Source organism: Rattus norvegicus, chromosome 2 (assembly GCF_036323735.1).
Source record: "Rattus norvegicus strain BN/NHsdMcwi chromosome 2, GRCr8, whole genome shotgun sequence".
Lineage (NCBI taxonomy): Eukaryota > Metazoa > Chordata > Mammalia > Rodentia > Muridae > Rattus > Rattus norvegicus.
In genome coordinates, this window is record NC_086020.1 from 82,610,447 (window position 1) to 82,615,801 (window position 5,355).

The window sequence follows — 5,355 nt, forward strand, 5'->3', positions numbered from 1 at the left end:
CCTTCACCCACCTCTTTATAAAAATGAAGAATTGCATAAAATCATCTCTTAGGAGTCTTCCAGTCCTGGAAGTCTCGGCCTTTTTCCTATGTTTCAATCATGTTTTTTCATACTATCTTTTTAGAGGTCAGTACTGTTTAAGGTCATCCGAGCCACACAGTTCTGAAAATAGGGGCTCGTTGAAACCACGGAATTAATCTAGCCATAAAAATAGACACAGGTCAACATAGTATTAAGCCTAAAAGGAAAAAAGTGAAGGAGGCTGTGATGAGAAAATTATACCTGACCTCAGCTCACTATTTCCTTTGGCTTTGGTTTTTATAGGATGCTATATTTCTGGAGGAACCATTCATATTTGCTGCAGGTAAATGCCTGCGTTCAGAATTTATTGAGACAGGAAGCAGAAGGTCAAGGTACAGGCCAAGGGTAACTAAAGCAGAGAAACGTAGCATTTGAGAGTGATGGAGACAAATGCCAACTGTGGGCTCAGCATGCACTGTGGGTGCAGAGGAAAGAAACGCCTGCTGAAAAACAATGAGGCGGAGAGAAAAGTTCTTAGTACCCCAGCTTTTAAAGTGGTCCCTGCTTGCTTGACACGTTTCTGAATAAACTGAGTCCTTAAATGTATAAGGCACTCTACAGGGAAACTTACAATCATTTAATTAACTAATTTCAAAGGGAAAAAAACAGTTCTCTTTGATACAAAAATATTATGTGGACAGGAAATAAGAGGCTAGCAGATATCTCCAGGGACATGTTCTCTTCTCCCTAATATCGCTCATCATCAATACTTCCACTGGAATTCTTTCTCACATCCTTTTAAAGTAGGTAAAAATAAACAAATATGTACCCACCAACCAAGCATTCCTTTATAAGGCCTCTTTTGTAATAGAGGTGCATAACATAATTTAGGGAATCTGAGTGTGTTTTCTTTCCATGTAAGCATTGGAAGCTGTAGACGAGATGCTCTTGCTATTTAATGCATAATAGAATATAAAATTATTCTCCTGGTTTGTAAAGTTTTCAGTGCACATGGAAATAAGATATAGTTTTGATACAAAAGCCAAGTTAACTTTTGCATATGATTTCATAATTCTGGTGTGGTGGTCAAAAGATATTGGTATTTAACTTGGATATTAACCTGCTCGAGAAATGCAATTTATAATGGCATGCATGAATTTGGAGCCGCCATCATAGAAAACACAAGCATCACTTTCTTTAAAGGTTTTCTTTTGAAACAATTGCAGATTGGTTTGCAATTACAAGAAACAGCAGAAAGAGGAGGCATATCTTTTGTACCAGTTTTCTCCAGTGGCTATGTGATTAATATTACAATTTGGATATCCTTGTTCAATGTGTGGTACGTCTATAAATTTCAATCTTATGTGGCCCTGTGTTTTTATATTTATATATTTGTAGGCACAATTTTTTGCAGCTTACTTTTAATAAAGGTTCAACTTCTCCTCTAGCCCACCACCCAACAGAGGTAGTGGAAAGGTGATTAAGATATGGGGGAAGTGAAGCTGTTCAACAATAGTTCTTTAAATAGATAAATAAGATAGATAGATAGATAGATAGATAGATAGATAGATAGATAGATAGATAGATAGATAGATAGATAGATGATAGATAGGGCAAGCTCCATCTTCTTGGGCAGCAGTTCAGTCCTATAAGAAACATCAAACATGACTTAACTCTTGCAGGCCAGTCCTCCAGGCAGACAAACAACAGACACAAAACAGCAGCTACAATCCAATCCTTTCAGCAAGCAGACCCCAGGCAGCTGTAATTCAATCCTGAAGAAACTGCCAGGCTCACTGACTGGCCTAAGGAGAGGCTGCCGAAACAGCAAGCTGCACTGGGAAACTTACAAGCAGTTCTTGGGCAAGTTTCTCTCAATGTGAGCATTATCAAAATTTTGAGCTCAACAACACTATATAAGGCAAACCAATATGTGCTTGTCTGCACTGAAGAATAGCAAGATGGAGCAAACCATACAAAAGCTCCCACTAACTATGAGGTCATACTTATACTCCTTCATCAAGAGTCCTTTCATGTATTTGCTGTATCCAAACATCCTTTCACCTGTGTCCACTTCAGGAAAATAATCTTTCATGTGTTTGTTTTAGCAAGACATCCTTTCACTTCTGTGCCCCAGCAAAACATCATTTGGCATAAGTAACTTTCCAAAGAACTTGAAATTTCCACTTCACGTGTTTTTTTTAATTACTAAAAGTTTCGTGTATAAATAAAATGTAATTTACCAAACCCACCCCTATGTCCTCCATGCTAACTTCCTAAACCTACCCACCACTTCCCTCCTCTCTGCATGCACTCTTCTTTAAACATATCAAGTTCACTTGTGTTACCAGTAAGCATATAGTGGTAGGCTTATCCACTGAACTTGGATAGCTTATCATGGACTGCATCCAGAGAAAATCGACTTTTAGTTGAAAATCAGTTTTTTTGAGATGACAGGGTCACTGCACACATAAATTCACAGTTGCTGTGACTACATGCACTAGACATGCATGAGATCAAGTGAATCACAGTTCTTCCGGGGGTGGGAGAGGAGTTCAGGAAGTCTTATCCCTTGCTGAGGAGCTGTTGCCCGTGGATGGCTGCTAAAGGAGGGACAGTGAATTCTTAAGCTTACACTTATGGCATGAATAAGCATTAATGTTCACCAATGTGAAGACAAAGGACAGTTCTAATGTCAACAGCATACTTCATATTGTCCCTGATAAGATATTTAACCTTCATAGACACAAAACACAATAGCAAAGCAAAGGTAGAAGATATTATTAAAGGCTACTAACCTATAAAAAAGATAAATAAGACATAAAAACAATAGGACAAAAAGATCTAGGATAGCTTAGCCTAGTTTTCTTCTAAATATCACAGCCGAAAACAGGAATGTAGAAATTACTAATGTGTTTGAGGAATAATTTCAGTTTATAACAGTAGGAAAATGGGAAGATGAAGATTCAGAAGTTGCTGAAAGTAACACAGTATTGGGTCTTCCTATTGTTGCCACAGAGGACTACTGAGCAGGTCTTATGCAGTTATAGAAGATACATTGTATTTTCCAGGAATACAAGAAGAAGACACTATCCTCTGGTCTCAGGACCTCCTTTCGGTGGGTTTAGCCACTAATGGTCCACAAGGTATACTTCTCACTCCTCCAACTATGGTCAGCGTAAATACCAGCTGGTTGCTCTAAAAAGCCTAGAATGCAGCAGGAGAGGATTCTCAGGTTCTGTGGTCACCAAGGTATGAGACACAATTCTGCTGAATTAATTTTTTGTGACAATAAGTCGCATAATAGAGACTGAGTCAAAAGTTGACAAAGCAGAAGTGAAATGACACATGACACATTTCTTATGACCTGAGTTTTGTAAGTGAGACACGTAAACTACTTCAAAAAATTAGAAAACTTCCTAGATAGGGTAACCCCAAAATTCAGTTTTTCACACTCACATAGGGCCCCTCTGATGATGACTTTTTACTGTTCCAACTGTTCAAAGACAGTCCTGGACTTGATGTCCATGATACTCCAGGGATACAGAACAAAAGACTTGGAGACAAACAGATGAAAAGGAAAGAGAGACATCTAAGACAGATACATAAGAATATAAGTAGATATGTAGATAGAGTAATAGAATGAGCAATGATTGCTAGATAGATGATTATAGATAGGTAAGTAGGTGATAGATTAATACAAAGATAGGGATAGATGATTGATAAATAGATGCATAGATAGATGATAGGTAGGTAGGTAGATAGATAGATCGAGAGATAGAGAGATAGAGAGATAGAGTGAAAAGACAGAAAGCAGCCAGCATTTCCCTTGGTGCATGCCCTGGTGCTGAGTTTAGCAGCAACACTCCCTTCCCACAATGCAGCCAACACTTCCTCTAGTGCAGCTGTCTCCTGTCCTTGGAAAAAGAAGAAAATTAATGTCCTTGAGGTGATAAGACCCCCACCCTTAAGCTATGGGAAAGAGACAACCAAGTGTTCCCAGGGATTGAAAAGAGACATAACAGCAGTGCCCAGCTGGTTACAACAGGAAAGAATGTACTGGTCACTGGTAACAGGAAGAAGTATTCCTTCCCAAGTCAAAAAGTTCCTTTTCCAGATGTGTGGTCCCTCCTTGCTATCTGAACAAACATTATCAGTTTGAAGGATAACATTCCTTTTACCCAATCATGTAATGCCGAGGCTCGAAAACCCCAGCATGTGCACTTCCCCTATATAAAACCTGAGCCCCTAGACTCAAACATTGCATTTCTAACCTGACACACAGGGTTGCACCTCAGGTTCAAACTTGAATAAAGAGAATCTTGTTTGCATTGGTGTTGTGGTTCCTGGTAGTCTTTTGGTGTTCTCACAAACTGGGCATAAGAATAGATAGATGATTGATAGATAAATGATAGATAGATAGATAGATAGATAGATAGATAGATAGATAGATAGATAGATAGATATGATGTGATAGATGACAGATATGTTAGATAGCAATAGGTAAATGGAGAGAAGAGAGCTATAGACTGATGATAGTAAACATATAGAGAGATAGATGATAGAAATAGATCATAGTTGACACACACATACATACATACATACACACACACCACATATATACATACATACATACATACATACATACATACATACATACATACATACATTCCCATAGTTATGGAAGTTAAGTCTAAACTCTAAAGATCCAACTTTGGAATCCACGTTAGGCTGGAGGACAAACTCTCACCTGAGGAGACTTTTATAACATAATACTCACCAACCTTTCAGGTGAATATCTGCTTTACTCAGTCCATCAATTTAAACAAGTCTCATTCAAAAACATCCTCATAGAGACATCTGGAATAACTTCAGGCAAAATATTTATGAGTCCCACAGATGCAGATGGGTTGACATATAAAATTAATCATCAAACTTATAAATTTTACTTCTGGAAGATACTTTGTAAAAGAGAGAAATGAACACTGTAGCCGGGATTACATTTTGATGATAAGCACTCAAATTCTGAATCAAGAGGACTGTCATGAATTCAAGACCAGGTTTGGATATGCAGTGAGTTTCCGCCCAGTATCAAATACAGGATGAGCCATTTCATACATACATACATACATACATACATACATACATACATACATACATACAGTGAATGTGAACCTATTTGTTTGAATGGAATCACATAAAAATGCTACTTTAAATAGCCAATATATTGGGGCTGGGGATTTAGCTCAGTGGTAGAGCGCTTACCTAGGAAGCTCAAGGCCCTGGGTTCAGTCCCCAGCTCTGAAAAAAAGAACCAAAAATAAATAGCCAATA